This window comes from Meles meles, chromosome 1 (assembly GCF_922984935.1).
Source record: "Meles meles chromosome 1, mMelMel3.1 paternal haplotype, whole genome shotgun sequence".
NCBI lineage: Eukaryota > Metazoa > Chordata > Mammalia > Carnivora > Mustelidae > Meles > Meles meles.
Window position 1 is genome coordinate 63,366,102 of NC_060066.1, and position 17,542 is coordinate 63,383,643.

At 37.0% G+C, this 17,542-nt stretch overlaps 1 protein-coding gene across 9 annotated transcripts in view; it reads left to right on the forward strand.

Annotated features, from left to right (window-relative positions):
- Window positions 1-17,542, forward strand: part of NCOA2 (nuclear receptor coactivator 2) — a 294,611-nt gene that overhangs the window by 90,065 nt on the left and 187,004 nt on the right. For 8 of the 9 annotated variants that reach the window (XM_045998826.1, XM_045998843.1, XM_045998790.1 and 5 more), the window contains one exon: window positions 10,008-10,064. The exons of the other annotated variant lie outside the window; for it this stretch is intronic. The gene's annotated coding sequence lies outside the window, so the exon portion shown is untranslated. The remainder of the gene's footprint in view (window positions 1-10,007; window positions 10,065-17,542) is intronic. 9 annotated transcript variants of the gene reach the window in all.

Genomic DNA, 17,542 nt, shown 5'->3' on the forward strand with positions numbered 1-17,542 from the left:
CAATCCCAGGATCCTGAGATCATGACCTGAGCCGAAGGCAGCGGCTTAACACACTGAGCCACTCAGGCGTCACTGTTAGATGTTTTCTTACATGTTCTAGATTCATAACTAAGTTACCTCTCATACATTTTAGTGTATGTAATGCCCTTCTGTGATGTGAAGGTTGACACATAAATTTGATGATTTCTGTAGTAAAGATATGATGGGAAAACCAGTGTCTTTAGGGTAGTGTTTGTTTTGGGGCTCATAGAAACTGCTTTAGTAAGATGATGGAGTGAGGTACTGTTGTTGTCAGGTACTAGTGAGGTACTAATCTCTTTGAACTTCAGTTTCCCCTCTTTAAAACAAGTAGTTAAAACAAGTTATTTTCAAGTTTCTTCCAGAGCTAAATTTTTATTCAGAATGGTGCTAATGCCACAGGATTCCCATTTTCTCCAGTATTCTTCACTGTTTTTGTCAGAACGTAGACATGCAGTAAAATGAAAAACTGCATTTTAAATTTTTTAAAAAAACAGGAAACTCTATATAGGCCCACACAATAAAGCACATTTCTGATGAAATATCTTTTTTGGTAATATTTTTTCTGAGTGACAGTTGGATCCATGGGTTGACTCAGTGACATCATACAGACAATAAACATTTGACTAGGTACTAACTGTACTCCAGGGATAAGCTCTCCATTTTCCAACATAGTAAGTTGCATAGCTTTTTTCTTAGGAATCTGGTACTGATTTTTGGAATACCATATTCTTGCTGGAACTCTGTAAAATATTGCTACATTTAATTATCTTATATAAATTTGTAATTTTACTTTTTAAAAACTTACCTGTGACATAAGATTACAACCATGAACATATATTATACATATGTGTAAACTGTTTTCAGCTTTTGAAAAGTACCATTTAGGGCTTGCTAGCTACTTTTCCCTCTGCTTTTATTTATTTTTTTAAAGATTGGTGCTGCCTAACAGGCGATCAGAGTGGTATGAACTTAGTGCGGGAGCCAGGTGGTCATGGGCTTGACACCAGCTCCATCACATGTCCTATAACTTTAGAGAAACTGTGTTACCTTTTCCTGGTTATAAAATAGGTGTGACAGAACATCTTTTTAAGAAGACTCCTATCCTCCTTCATACTCTGTGTGTGTGTGTGTGTGTGTGTGTGTGTGTGTATGTGTATGTAGGGGGAGCTAATGAACCTTGCTTTTATTGTGTTGAAATGATGATTAGCTTAATATGGTCATATGCTTTTGAAAGGTGTGCCCCCCCCCCTTAAGGAGGTGGGAACTGACAGTGACAGTAATTTGGGGAAAGAGGCCTGTCCTGAGAGAGAAAGCAGAAACTCAGAGGGGGGACAGAAAGTTTGTGCTGGTCCTTGTGAGGCTGGTTTTTGAAATTACTGCTAGTGCTAGGGGTGAAGATGGTGTCCCTGCCCTGTGTAGGCAGATTATGTAGTTCGTGTTGCTTTTGGTACAGTTACTTACCTCTTGTTGCTCCGTGGTACCGAGGTAAGTTTTACACAGGCTTGTGTGCATTGTCCTCAGGGATATTAGGGAAGGGTTGTAGGCTTATTTTGTGTGGGTCAGAGTGGTCACTGCAGCATTGATTAGTGAGGAAAACCTCAGGAGAAGGTAAGTTTCTGAGAAGAGTTCACAATCCTATTTTATTTTCTCTCCCTAAGTGGATTTCTTTCCTCTACTGTTGATATTTGCAGGGTATGCATTTTATTAGGGAAGGTAGACATTTCCTCTCAGACTGGTTTGTTGTGAAAAATAAACTGATAATATATGGAAATCCTCTACTATTCTGGTATACACAGTAAGCTTCAGGAGCTATTCTCATTTTAAGGAGAATGAAAGGAAATATCCCAGGCAAAGATTATATGCATTATTGGGAGAAAAACAGTTAAAATTCTACTTGTTGCGTGTTGGGGCCTTTTATTTTGGGAAGACTGGTTATCAGATTGGCATGCTGTAGTCTTGGTTGGGAGTCATCTCAGAGCCTTTTATCTTTGTTTAAGAAAGATTAATTTCTGCTCAGTAACTTGTTTTTTCTATTCTCTCCTATAATTCCATTAAAGACTATATTATTGTGTGAAATTTGGGCCTGAGCTCCCTAATTAGAGCCCCAGGACTTCTGTAGGCATGTTGTTTAAAAATCACTAATCTAGGGGCGCCTGGGTGGCTCAGTGGTTTAAGCCGCTGCCTTCGGCTCGGGTCATGATCTCAGGGTCCTGGGATCGAGTCCCATGTCGGGCTCTTTGCACAGAGGGGAGCCTGCTTCCCTCTCACTCTCTCTGCCTGCCTCTCTGCCTACTTGTGATCTCTCTCTGTCAAAATTAATAAATAAAATCTTAAAAAAAAAAAAAAAAAATCACTAATCTAGCAGCAGGTTGTTTCCTTAACCAAAGGGGGATGAAAACTTAGCCTTGCCCTCAAGAAGCCCACAGTCTAGAGGGGAAGATTAATTTTAGCATAAGGTAATAGTGATAGTAATCATTTGCACATGCTGTGCCCAAATCCTTGTATCCTATTCATTTGTCAGTACTCTCAGTTTCTTCAGTCTGCTTTGTATCTTTGTCATTCCAGTGAAACTGTCCTAGGAAGGTCATCAGCACGTTCAGCTTGCCAGAGCAAGTAGAAACCGTGGAATTCTCAGTAGCATGGAGAACTCTCTTCTTGGCACTGTCTCCTCTTGGACTCTGTAGGACCTGTCTTTGCTGGTCTTCTTTCTGCCTATGTCTTCTCCCTAAGTAATTTTAATCATTTCTTTGGATGTAAATGCTATATTTAGGTTAGTGACTCCACAATTTTTTTTTACCCCTGCGCCCCCAGAGACTCCAAATTAGTATCTTTAGTTCTCTTCCAGATGTGAGCCATGTTCTTTCAGCTACACGTATGACATTAATTTTTCCTGTAAGTCTGTCTCTGGACAAGAATACTATTCTTTGAAGAGTTATTGTTTTATGATAGTTGCTTTATTTTCTTTGGTTCAGACCATTCTGAGAGACAAAAATGAAAGGAATGATCATATGAGATTTATGAATTTGATGGGGAGGTTGTTTTTCACTATATCATATACACCAGTTATATATGTGCACCTGCCTGTAGCTTAGAATTTATTTATTTATTTATTTATTTATTTATTTATTTTGGCTTAGGTATTTTTATAGAAATAGTTTTTTTTTTTTTAAAGATTTTATTTATTTATTTGACAGAAAGAGATCACAAGTAGGCAGAGAGGCAGGCAGAGAGAGAGAGAGAGAGGGAAGCAGGCTCTCTGCTGAGCAGAGAGCCCGATGCGGGACTCGATCCCAGGACCCTGAGATCATGACCTGAGCCGAAGGCAGAGGCTTAATCCACTGAGCCACCCAGGCGCCCCGGCATAGGTATTTTTAAACTGATCATATATCCTTTCCTATATATCTGTTTAGAACTTTTTTTTTACATTTAGTGTAGAAGTTATTCAATTATAAATCTAAGTCTCTACTTGTTTTAACTTACAATTAACTGAACTGAAAGCATTTTATTAAACTGAATTAAAGTAACAAAAGAATATCTTAAGATGGGGCTTCAGTAATTTAGGCACCAGTTCTCAAAAACGGAAGATTTCTCTAAGCAAAACCTCAAGTTTAAGAGCCTTAAGTTAGATGTATAATAGGCAGAATGAGTAGTTGGAAAGAATAATTACAAGGTCAATTAATGTTAATACAAAAGTTATGAGCTAAATGTCGTTTTAAGGCAGTCTTGAGATGACAGTGTTGAGCATCTTAAAAGACTTTGGAAAATGAGAATTATTTGTTAAAGAGTTTAATTAGTTAAGAGTCATTGTCTGCAGGGTAGGTAGAGACTTTTTTTTTTAATGTCAGAATAAAATTTTATTCTGCTATAGAAAGTTTATTTTACTATGCCCAATACATGGCAGCCCCAGAAGGAAAACCTGGCCAATGGAGATTCAATGTCCCTGGCTTTTCCTGTCATGTCACTTCCTCTCTCGTTAATTGCAACAGACCAGTTGCTATTCTTCTGGAATTCATATTTGCCATTATCTGAAGGAATACAGATTTCTTAACACAAAATGCCCTACTATGTACTAGGATAGTAGGTGGCTTCATGCCTTATATGCAGTTGGCATTTAATAAATTTTTGTCCAGAGAATATTAAAATTAATTATACATTGTGAAGTCTGACCATACTTGGACCTTCTCCCTCCCTTTGATTTCACATATACCTATTATGTTGTCCTAATGCTCTGATCAAATAGACTCTGATGGACAATAAGACCTCTGGAAATGCACTGAACCAATTAACATGCTTCATATAGCATATCATTTTAGGTAGAGACTTTTAAACAAAGAAAACATAAGCTGTCGGAAGTATATATAGAAGTTAATCAGTTACCTTATAAATTATTCTTGAGTAGTCTAGATGTTATTTTTAGCATCAACTTAATAATTGGGAAAGAATTATACCTTATATAGTCCACATTCTTTATACATTATTTATATTATTAAGATTTTTGCAACACATCAAATTTGGGATCTTAATATTATAATATTTTGTAATTAATAAGAATATTTTACATATTTAATATTATATTGCTTAATATTTAATATAATATTTTATTAAAATTTGTGGAAGCCATACTTTAGGATACTTTTTTATATTATATAAAATGTATGTAATATAGATAAAATAAAAATAGAGTGTCTTGTTCAATAATCTGAAGTAGTTCTCATAATGAAGTCTTAAAAGTATGACTTTTCCTCTTGATGTAATACAGTTTTTTTTGGTTTGTTTTTTTGTTTGTTTTTTTTTAATATCTTATTTATTTGACAGAGAGAAATCACAACTAGGCAGAGAGGCAGGCAGAGAGAGAGGAGGAAGCAGGCTTCCCGCGGAGCAGAGAGCCCGATGTGGGGCTCGATCCCAGGACCCTGGGATCATGACCTGAGCCAAAGGCAGAGGCTTTAACCCACTGAGCCACCCAGGCGCCCCTGTAATACAGTTTGAAACATGCCGAGGTAAAGGTATGTTCTCTGGGGCCCCTGCATGGCTCAGTTGGTTAAGCATCTGCCTTCAGCTCAGGTGGTGATCTCAGGGTCCTGGGATCAAGTCCCCTTATTGGGCTTCGTGCTCAGCGGGCAGTCTGCTTCTCCTTCTGCCTCCCCCTCCCCTTGCTTGTGCTTGCTCTCTCACGCGCGCTCTCTCTCTCTGATGAATAAATAAATAAATTTTTTTTAAAAGGCATGTCTGTTAAGTTATTTGAGAGTTTTTATGTTTTTAGCCAAAAGAAAACAAATTATCATACTACCACTGCATTAGTCCCGTGACCTTGGACAGAGCGCGTCACTTGTCAATTGCATTTCTGTATCTACAAAATGGAGGCGAGAGTAGCAATACCTGCCTCTTAGGGATATCAGGAGGGTGAAAGTGGGTAACTTATATAAAGCCCTCCGCCAGAAAGAAGCATTTAGCCAGAAGCATTTAAGAAATCGCAGTGATTGACGATGATGATGGCGGTGGTGCTAGTACACCAGAACAGCAGTCTGTGGCCCATCTCTCATTCTGGTCGCGCGACATGCTCTTTTAGCTGGTATCGCAGATGTCACTTCATTTTCTTCCTAGCTTGCTTTGCTTCCTCTGGCTCTGTTCCTAACTCTTCATGTAAATAGATAGATCGAGAGAGAGAGAGAGAGAGAGTATGGAGCCTATCTTCTCCTAACCCTCTGCTACCTTTTGAAAAATCATCAATCTGTAAGTTTAATGCTGTCAGCAATCTTTTTCCATGCAATGTGTGCTCAGTCCTGATTTTTTTTTTTTTTTTTTTGCCTCAAAGTCATGATGTGTTATTTGTGCAGCCAAATTGATGCTCTCCTTGTCAGATGTTTACATCATTTGCTACTAGAATTGCCTTTGTTGGGGTGCCTGGGTGGCTCAGTGGGTTAAGCCTCTGCCTTCGGCTCAGGTCATGATCTCAGGGTCCTGGAATAGAGCCCCACATTGGGTTCTCTGCTCAGCAGGGAGCTTGCTTTCCTCTTCCCCTCTGCCTGCCTCTCTGCTTACTTGTGAGCCCTCTCTCTCTGTCAAACAAATAAAATCGTAAAAACAAAACAAAACATAGAATTGCCTTTGTCCCTTACATCCCTTTAGTGACACGGTAATCATAACTATCACCTAGGAAGAAAGGGCAGGTACATAGTGGTTTTTAAAAATTGTTTATAATTTTTTTAGCATTGAAAAATTGTATAATTTGCATAGCATGAAATGCACCCATTTTAAGGGTATTATAGGATGAGTTTTAGTGAATGTACGCAGGTATGTGTGCCTTGTGTTTCCTACACATCTTTCTTTAGCATCACCGACAATCTAGTTTTAGAACCAGTCTGTCAGCCCAAAAGTTCTCTTGTGTCCATTTTCAGGCGATCCCCACTTCTGTTCCTTAACTCAGGACGGCACTAACCTGTTTTTTTCTTCTGTAGTGTTACTTTTTCTAGAAATTTCAAATTAATGGAATTACATAACATGTTATCTTTGGCTTCTTTGATTTGGCACGTGTTTTTAAAGGTTCATGTTGCTGTGTCCACGAGTCATTCCCTCCTTGTTGTCGAGTGGTATTCCAATGAATGATGTCCTGCATTCTAGAAAATCCATCCTCCAAAGATAAACAGTTGGGTTGTTTGCACTTTCCAGCTGTTCTAAACATAACTGCTAGGATCATCCTTGCACAACTGCTTGTATGGTCATCTGTCCCCAAGAGAAGTGAGAACACACGTTGGTGTGAAATTGTTGGGTTATAGGATGAGAAACTTCTAAACCATTTTTCATTGTATCAGGTTTTTTTTCTTCTATGGTCTTCATTTTTATTTTATGCATGTAAAATATACATTTATGTGGTGTAATAGCTAAAAATTTTTTCCTAATCTACAATGATTTTCTCTAAGAATAGTCTTCTACAAGTTTTGTAGTTTAGTTCTTAGTTTTAGGTCTATGTTTCTATCCATTTTGAGTTAATTTTTGTACATGGTACGAGGTAAAGGTCAAGGTTCTTTTTCCCTCTCTATGTGTATAACAGTTTTGAGCATCATTTGTTGAAAAGACTGACTTTTTCTCATTAAATTACCTGGGACCTTGTTGAATATGAATTGATTTAAATGTGTGGGACCGTTCCTGGACTGTGTTCTCTTCTGTTGTTTAGCCTTACGCTAATACCCCACTGTTTTGATTGAACTTTATAGTAAGATTTGAAATTAGGTAGTTTTTTTTTCAACTATTGATATTGTTTTAAGGTAGCCCTGGTTCAGAAATTTCCCAGCAGTCTCCTTGTTTATATGTCTCTAGAGGGTTATGAGCAGATAAGACCATTAGGACATTCCAAGGAAAATTGGTTACTTAGGGTAGGACAGGCCTGAAGCTTCTATTTTTTTATCATTTCATTGAGTTACCTGTCAGAGCTAGCTTAATTTAGCAGGATCATATACTTGGTAGGATAAATGTAATGCCTACTGTATACCAGGTGCTTTATGTAATCATCTCATTTAATACTGCTGCAAACAGGACATTATTATCCTCATTTTATATTTGAGTCCACAGTAACGCTTCCTAGGTCACATACCTAAGCTGCTGCTAATGATAGAATAATATTAACAGCAGCAGTATTTATATGATAAAGCCAGGTTTCGAAACTGGTCTGTCTGATGATGCTTAACCCTATGAGATTCTTTCACTGTTTCGTGCTGTCTTCTTTTTCTTTTCTCTTCTTCTTCTTCTTTTTTTTTTTTTTTTAAGATTTATTTACTTATTTTAGCGAGAGAGTTTTGGGGTGGGGGGAGCAGAAGGAGAGAGTCTCAAGCTGATGCCATGCTGATGGTTGAGTGGTCTCACCACCCTCAGATCATGACCTGAATTGAAAACTGGGAATCGGAGGCTTAAGGGACCAAGCCACCCAGGCGCCCCTCCATGCTGCCTTTTAATGGTGACCCATTGCTTTGTAGAGAGGCAGTTTGTCTTTTTTAGCTGCTACCGTGGAAATAGCAATGGTAGTAAGAAAGAAGAAGGTGACATGTATCTCTCCACCCTTTCTTGTAAGGTTCCTGCCTCCCTTGTGTCAGTCAGCCAGGACCGGGAAAGACTTCTTCCCCTCTCCCTTCCTTGAAACGCACTCCTGAAGGAACTTGGTGAAAAACTGTCGAGAGTAGAATGATGTGACTTTCTGGCAGAGTTGTTACTGCCCATACTACTGGCTTAAATGACTGAGATTTTCCCTTAGTAATGTCTTAAGACATTTTGTGATTCTGTGGGTTTTTTTTTTTTTAAGATTTTATTTATTTATTTGACAGACAGAGATCACAAGTAGGCAGAGAGGCAGGCAGAGAGAGAGAGAGGAGGAAGCAGGCTCCCTGCTGAGCAGAGAGCCTGATACGAGGCTTGATCCCAGGACTCTGGGATCATGACCCGAGCCCAAGGCAGAGGCTCTAACCCACTGAGCCACCCAGGTGCCCCTGTGATTCTGTGTTTTTAAGTATTTTATTAATACTTCTTATTCAGAATGTTACACTAAGATATTTTGTACTGTGGAAATGATCCGCACCTTTACGTGTCCTATATCTTTTTTCAGCATAGGTGCGTTGGCACCTTCTCCTCATATATCTTAGCACATGAATGACAACTTACTGAATATTATAGATCAAGCAGTAATATTTTAATAACATCATTCCTACTAATAATCACAACTTTTGGCTGTTGATTGTTGCATAGTGTGATGTCCTTGAGCGAATTAGTTGTTGGTATAGAATTATAATGGGCTTAAGTAGGCCAGCATAATGAATACATTTAGCCTAGCAGAGCCGGAAAGAATTGATGACTCCTATTACATAACAGTTTATTGCACACTGCTCACTGACTGCCACTTGAGGAGAATCCATTCGTTTTACTTACTGTGATAACTTCTTATTTGCATACAGATTTTCTTTTTGTTTTTCATGAATCATCTCTAACACCCTAGCTGCATTTCATTACATTGGATGATCTCCAGATCTCCAGACCAATCAGGGCCTGGTAAAACTCAAAATGGACTTTTTTCTCTTTCCTTCCCCTTTAGACCTCTTTAGATTTAAAGTAGTAAACATTAATACACAGAAAACAACATAAGCATGTACTTGTTTGTATTCCTCACTGTGCATCTTGGAAACAAACTTCTTTAGTGCAGTGAAAGTGATTCTTGTGTGGATCAGAAAAAATGCTGCAGGTCTTTGCTCTCAAAGATTCATGCAGAAGAGCAGGTGCCTTCATGATTGAAATGCTCATTTCTTCCTTACCTACATTTGCTCTTATAAATTGTTAAGATTGTCATATATGTACATATAATTCATATATGTGACATATATGGCATGTTTATATATATGTCACATATATATATGGCATTTCTGCATTATTTTACTCAAGTTTTTTCTTGAGATAAATTATTCCGTCACTTTTGAACTTCTTTATATAATTATGACTTAGATTTTTATTTCGACAGCTTCAGGCCTTTTGATTCCTTACGGTAAACTATGAATCAACAAATTCAGATTGCAATGTGAGTTTTATTTATTTGTTTACTTAGCCAACATTTACCATGCACTGTGTTACTATGCTCTGGACGCTGGGCTGGTCCAAAGGAAGCAGTCTTGACATAGGGATCTTGGGTCTCTGCTGCTTCTCAGCTTCCAGTGCTCCTGATGAGACCTAAGCAGCTACAAGGAAATGTAGTAAGAATTATGGTGGGAACTCAAAATTTGTAGACTAGACACCTCATAATTCACAATGAAATGAGGCCTTACATATTTTACTTTTTTTTAACCAAATAGAAGTAATGCAGCAAGTCTGCTTCTTGATTTATCATACAATTTAATGGCGAGATGTTATTAATGAGTTACTTGTATATTGGTTGTAAAATCACATCCACTCTAATGAGTCCAAGAGGATTCTGTGTCTTTTTATTCATGTTTGCTTGTTTGTTTGCATTGCAGATTTCTCTTGGATTTGGCTACAAATTTATAGATCTTCTGCACTGTGTACAGGCACAGGTGAGTCAAAGTTAAGTCTTTCTGTTGGAATATTTTGATTTTTAAGTAAACTCAAATTTTAAAAAGTATAGTTTAGCAAAATAAATTGTAAACAAAGCAAGTATAAATAAACAAAATGTATATTTCTCAGCATTTCTGTTGTATTATAAAAATTCTGTGGAAAGGTATTTAGAAATGAATTTGAAGGTCAGGTGATCTTACCACTTATCAGTGTTTACTGTGTATATTTAGGAAGAGTTTACACATACCCATTGGATGAGGTGATATAGAATGTCCCAGCCTGGCAAAATGTTTACATTTCTTTTTGTATATAAATAAAAGAATAGCTGTTGTCAATTGTGGCAGCAAATGGAGCTAAATGTTTTAAATTTAATGAGCAGGCTTTTCTTGTCCAACTAGTCTGAAATAGCTTCTCAGTCACTTCTTAACACACAATCATGATAGATTTTTATCATGATATTTATTATCACCTGATATATTCTTATTTTTTTACAGTCTTCCCTACGAAAATATAAGCTACATGAATATTGAGACTATTTTTGTCTTGGTGAAAAAATGGTATCCCTGACTTGTAGAATAGCACCTGGTATATGGGAAAGACTGAATAAATCTTTGCTTAATTATTGGGTAGTAAATACTAAGAATTTATTTATATTCAGAGTCATTGAACTCTGCTTCTATAAATAAAAGCTAGAAATAGTTTTTATAATTATTTTTAAATACGAAATTAATTTATATCAGGTACTTAAAGTATATGAGTCTTAAATGTTCTGAGAAATTACCTATGTTGCATATTTTATGTCCTAAAGTGTGCTTAATCAGGATAGAATTCAGAGGGTAATGCTTCCAATTCTGTATTTATTTTGTCACTACCCTAGAAGGTTCTTTTCAAGTTACGGACAAACCTGAAGCAGGTCTGAAAACTTCTTACTTCCTTCCTTACTGGATTATGCTACCATATCAGATAGGTTTTGTGGTATCTTGGTGGGGTGAGGGAATTAAAAATCTCTAAAAACCAGATAATTAAAAAATTTCCCACTACCTGTCATTGGAGACAAAATTTAACTTCCTTACTTAGTTTTCGGTTTCTAGATTGGGGAGATTTTTTGGGTCATTTTTCCACCGTCTATACTGATGTTTGAATTCGTTATCCTAGAGCTATAGGAGGGATGCTTGGCTGACTTAGTTGGTAAAGCATGCTGCTCTTGATCTCTTGACCTTGGTGGTGAGCTCCAGTCCCACACTGGTCATCGAGCTTACGTACATACATACATACATACATACATACATACATACATACATAAATAACGCGATAGGAATACACAGACTACCTATTTCCTTCTGTCCTTGGCAGTTTTCTTTAGATGTTCAAGTTACTGGTTGCTATTATTAGTTTCTCGGTTTGTTTGTTTTGTATGTTTTGTTTTTTGATCTTTCTTCAGGCTTTGGTCTCTTCTGCCACCATGATTTTCATTTATAGAAAGAATTAAGTCTGATCTTTAGGGTTTTTTCCTATGTAAAATTTTATAAATTATTTTATTTCTTATTCACATTTAATTTTATAAGTGCAACTTGCAGAGATTTCCTTGATAATATTAATAACAGCAGCTATTACTTATTGCTCTCTTACTGTGTGCCAGGGATTATGTAAGTGCTTTTGAGTTATCTTTAGAATAACAGATAAGGAAATTGAAGCTTAGAGAGGTTAAGTGACTTTTCCAAGGTCATATCAAGTAAGTGGCAATTTGTCACTCCAAAGACCTTGATTTTAACCACCAAGCTCTATTTTATGTCCAAATGACCCTGAATACACGTATATTTGTGGCAGTAAGTATAATATAGGAAAATCATGTTGATACGTGAGGACTTCAAAATTAATTTAAAAGTCAAACATTATTTTGCTTCTATTTCATTAGCAGGTCCTAACTTTTAACCTTTATTTCAAACTGTGAAACATGACAACTCATTAGAAATTTAATGACTACCTAAACAATTCTACTAAGTTGGAGCTAAAGTTCCATCCTGGCACTTTCATTTCATGCTCACTTTTGGGGACGGGGGAGAAGCACATGAGGGAAAGCCATTTGGATTCGTTTTTCCGTTATAAATGTGGTATGCTATGAATCAGCATTCTTTATCCCTTGAAATATTAGAAATTATAGTTTACAGGTGGCATTTATAGTTTGGTAGATGAATCATTTTTCTTAGAACAGGTTGTATGAAATGTAGTGACTATAGAATTACTTAGAACCCTTATCTTGAAAGGTAAAATAATTTATATCTCTGGCAAAATATTTTTAATTATTTAAGAAATGAAGTGGCATGGTTTTGAGAGCAGAGTTGGCTCAAATAGAACTTCAAATAGAACTTTATTTAGTTTATTTTCAGGGCTGAGAAGGACATTATATAAAAATATTTTGAGTCTTACATGTGTAATATTGTGGACAAAATGTTCTCGAAGACAGTGTTGTTGAATACATCATAAAAATTTTGATTTGAGAACAAGATTGATTATATTTCCTCACACTTTCCAACAGGTTTGTGTCTATGAGTACAAATACAAATTTCAGATTTGAGTATATGGAAAGGAATTTCTGTAGTTTGAATTAAAAAGTCAAAATTTATTTAACAGACCAAACTGTGATTTTTCATCTATAGCTACATCAGTATTTCCATTCCACTCTCACATTTTAAGCATTTTTAAAGTTAGCCAGTAAAATATTCTTAGAATTGATAGTCAAAACAGGAGCAAACATTAGATAAATCTGTTTGACAATATAGCCTTGAAATGTAATTTTCTCTTCACTATGGAAAATTGAACTCAGTGTGGAATCATATGTACTTTGTATTTTTTTCTAAGTCTGTTTTCTGTATGCCAGAAGATTTGGGATGGGAGAACAGGGTGGGGGAGGAGTGGGTGAAGAATTGTTTACACCCACTAGTTAGAGCCAGACTCTTCCATGCTAATAGATGGAGAGGGAAGTTGTCCAAAGTACAATAAAGTGTGATACACTTCTTGTAATACTAATATACTTTACTGTGTACTAAATACTAAAAATCTTATTAAGCATTTCAAGACATAAAAGAAATTATGTCCATGTTGGCTATGGCTGTGACATAGTCGAAAGTACATTTCAAATGAGTATTTGTTGGGTTTTGAATTCCCTCTTCATTCATAGATGTGAGATGAATGGCTGCCTGATTTAACTAAGAGATGTGTAAAATTCCCCTGAACACAGGGTGGCTTGATTTGAGTTGGAGATCTGAGCCATTGAAAATCAGTATTAATATAAACAAACATTGAAAACATTAAATATATATATCTTCCTTTAGGCCAAATCTGCGGACATTTAATTGTATTGCTACTTTGTGGTGTTTCCTTGAAATGTCAACATGGTAGGCACTGTGATCTGGAAAGTAACAAATATTTTGACAGCTGGCAAAATGCCCTCAGTCATTTAACTATGGGAGCTGGAATCCTAACCCTAGCCTCCCTGGGTAGGCTCCTCTGGTTTCTGTGAGCAGAGCGGATTGCTGAACTCGGGCCTACTGGTAGGTGGAAATTGCCTTGCAGTGGGTGTTACTGACACAGAGCCATCAGTTGGAAACTGTTTGGATGACAGGCCAGTTTTGAAAGCATTTTTACTATTCCACTTTCCTCCTTTTTTATGTACACACTAGCGTAAACAGACTGGCTTACTTTTCCCCATGAAGCTAAATTCATTCAACACTCTTAACTTTCCTTTCTCGCTCCCCTCCTTCCTTTTACCTTTAGGGCCATGATTCTTTTCCTTCTGATTCTCCTTCCTTTTGGAAATATTTATTAATTATTTATATTATGCTAGACTATGCTAAGTCCCATGGAAACTAGCACTTTCAATACCCCAAATTATTAAACTGGAAAAGGAATATTGCTACAAGCTTAACTCCATATTTCCTCGCTCAGTGTTTTCACATTGAATTTTGGCTTTCTGATTTTTCTTTTAAGGAAAAAACCCGAGCATTGATTTGTGAATGTCTTTTCTTACTAAAAGTCTTAATCTGTACACGGTAGTAGAGGTTATAGCACCAGCAATGACAACAAAAAGCTATCTGACATAAGTAAATGTTTCGTTTGTATGGAGTTCACAAGGCTTTCAAAGTGGACTCTGGGAAAGGTACACACCTCCTGAGGTAAGTGTGCTGTGCTTAGTCAGGTTGAGGTAATCACAGAGTCTAGGGAATCTGTTTAGAACCATATCCTTGCAATTTCCATAGGTACAGACAAGCGGAGTGTTGTTGTTAAGTGTAGAGTGTTTTTGAAAAACATACCAGAAATACAGGGGAGCCTGATCTTTCTGATTGACTTAAATTTTAGAATAGCAAAATTTAAAATTGCAGACAGCAATTTAAAAACATGTTTTTGGGGACACCTGGGTGGCTCAGTCGGTTAATTGTCTGCTTTCGGCTCAGGTCGTGATCCCAGGGTTCTGGGATCAAGTCCCGCATCTGGCTCCCTGCTCAGTCGGGAGCCTGCTTCTCCCTCTGCCTGCCACTCCCTCTGCTTGTGCTCTGACAAAAAAATAAATAAAATCTAAAAAAAATAATAAAATAATAAAAACATGTTTTTAAATAAAATTCATAGGGCTGTTTCTTAGATTATAAGAAAGTTGAGTTTCAGTTTAGAGCCATTTTACTGTGAGATCACTTTCTTTCTTTCTTTCTTTTTTTTTTTTTTTAAGATTTATTTATTTATTTGAGAGAGAGGGTGTGGGGAGGGAACAGGGAGCCTGAGGCAGGACTCCATACTGCTGTGACTCTGGGATCCTGACCTGAGCCCCTGAGCTGGAGGCAGATGCTTAACTGACTGAGCCACCCAGGCACCCGAGAATGCTTTTTTTTTTTTAAAGATTTTATTTACTTATTTATTTGACAGAGAGAGAGAGATTGCAAGTAGGCAGAGAGAGAGAGAGGAGGAAGCAGGCTCCCTGCTGAGCAGAGAGCCTGATGCGGGGCTCGATCCCAGGACCCTGGGATCATGACCTGAGTGGAAGGCAGAGGCGCCCAGTCGCCCTGCTGAGAATGCTTTTTTTTTAATTGGAAGTTCCTAAGTGTGACTTCTGTTGCTGTAGCTGGAGTTTTTGGAAGTCATTAAAATTAAAAGTATCACCAGTCTATACGTGTATAAATCTTTTGAGTTAACATGTCTTAGGGGAGGTAGCGCCAGAGTGGGAATTGTCTGAGAAGATTAGAGTGGACACTGATTTCTCAGCTGTGGTTTTCTGTACTGCACTGCGGGTGGATGTGTGTGGAAATGGGGAGAAGTGGTTTATAGATGGTTAGCAGAGTGTTTTCCTGCTTTGTTCTTGTTGTGTTGGCCTTTAGATTTCAGTTCAAACCTGTATACTCTTACCTGGATACTAGAGTCGTTAGCTTTAAGGACAAGGTCCACAGTGAGCAAAATTTCACATGAGTGAGACCACAGTAACTTCAGGAATACATGGCACTTGATTTTAGGATAGTAGGATTTTTAGCTAAGCCGTTCACTCTCACTTTGGAAGGAAAGTGACACGTGTTATTTAGAAGATAACACATGTTATTTTCTAGATAGGTGTTGAATTTGAGTCACTTGACCTTGCCAGAATCTCCTTAAAGATAAAATGGCAAATACATCAGGCCACTTCCACTAAACACGTCATAGTCTACTTTCGAAGCTCAGATCATTTTATGTTATTCTCCATTGTTTACCATATCTAGATGTAAAGGATAAATTAAACATTTATTTATGAAATTATTCATATCCATATAATTAAGTAGGTTTTCTTTTCTTTTCTCTTCTTTTCTTCTGTGATTCTTTGGCCTTAGGATATAGATGTTTCCGTTGAGACTTCTGTGGCTAGCTTAAGACTCAGATAAACTGGAGGAATCCAGAGAAGTTAACAGCAAATTTTACAAATTGTGATTTTTAACCTGCTTCCATGCATTAGGTTGTCTAAGCATTATTTGCTACCTCCTGAACGATTCATGGGTGTCTACAGTCAATGGAAATACATTTTTTGTCCTAGTTACACCCTGCCTTCCCATCCAAAAAGAACTAAAGGAGGATAAGATGTATTTAGCACTTAATAATGGCTTAAGGGTAATTTAACCATATACTGTAAATGTATGTAGTTTACTTTTGAAGGATTTCTTAAATATATGTCTGCATGCAAGGTTGATTTTTGTGGTATCGTAGCCTATAGGATTGTTTGCCTTCACTGCTTTTTTTTTTCTTTGTGAAGTATTTAAAGATACTAAATTGGTTTTGAACTGATTAATTTGAGGACTTTCTTTAACAGTTTTGACTTTTTGATGCTAGTTACATAAATGTTATAAGCAAAATCATACACTTGATATTTTGTGGCCTCGACCTAAAGGTCTGGAAATTTGCCACCTCTCAGTGTCAAAGAGTTGGAGCACAGTTTTGCTACACTTCCTTGAGAAGTGAAAAGGACTGAAAAGGCAGAAGTGTCATAGGCCAAGGTGAATTTCAGTGGAAAGATGAATGGGGAAGTTTAGACCTACCAGTGCCTTATATGAATACTGAGATATATGAATACTGAGGTGTTTTGACTTTAAACTCTAAAATAGTATTTTCAAAAGAAGCAACTGTGTCATAACCATTGAATTGGTGGCTTCAATTAGTGTAACAAGAGTAGGGGTGAAAGGAAACAGTTGATTTCTCAATTTCTTTCAGTTCTTTGTCACTCAAAGAGTGATTTGATCTAGGGACACTTGGGGACTCAGTTGGTTTAAGTGTCTGCCTTTGGCTTTGGCTCAGATCATGATCCCAGGGTTCTGGGACCGAGTCCCATATCAAGCTCTCTGCTTAGTGGGGGACTTCCTTCTTCATCTACCTGCTTCTCCCTCTTCTTGTGTTCTTTCTGGCAAATACCAAAAAAAAAAAAAAAAAAGTGATTTGATCTAGATTTCTAATTCTTTTCTTTTATTAAATGGCAGTTTTATTACAGTCCAGAAAATAAAGTTTTGTTTCATAGGTTATAAGACAAAGTATAAAAAAGAAGATAGTTTTACTGACATGTTTTGAACTATATTGTGGTTACTCATGCTATTATATTTGAATAGAATAGAAATGTAAAATTCCTTTGACTTAAACATCTTTTAGACAAATTAGTCTTGTTTCATGAGCATTATTTATATACTAAATAGATTTTTTTATTTTTTATTTTTTTTTAAGATTTTATTTATTTATTTGACAGACAGAGGTCACAAGTAGGCAGAGAGGTAGGCAGAGACAGGAGGAAGCAGGCTCCCTGCTGAGCAGAGAGCCCGATGCGGGGCTCGATCCCAGAACCCTGAGATCATGACCTGAGCCGAAGGCAGAGGCTTAACTCACTGAGCCACCCAGGCGCCCCTAGATTTTGTTTATTAACCTAGTGGAATCTAGAGTTTATCTTTTCTTTGCAACTAGATGCCTTGGAACACGTAAGATTTTCTCT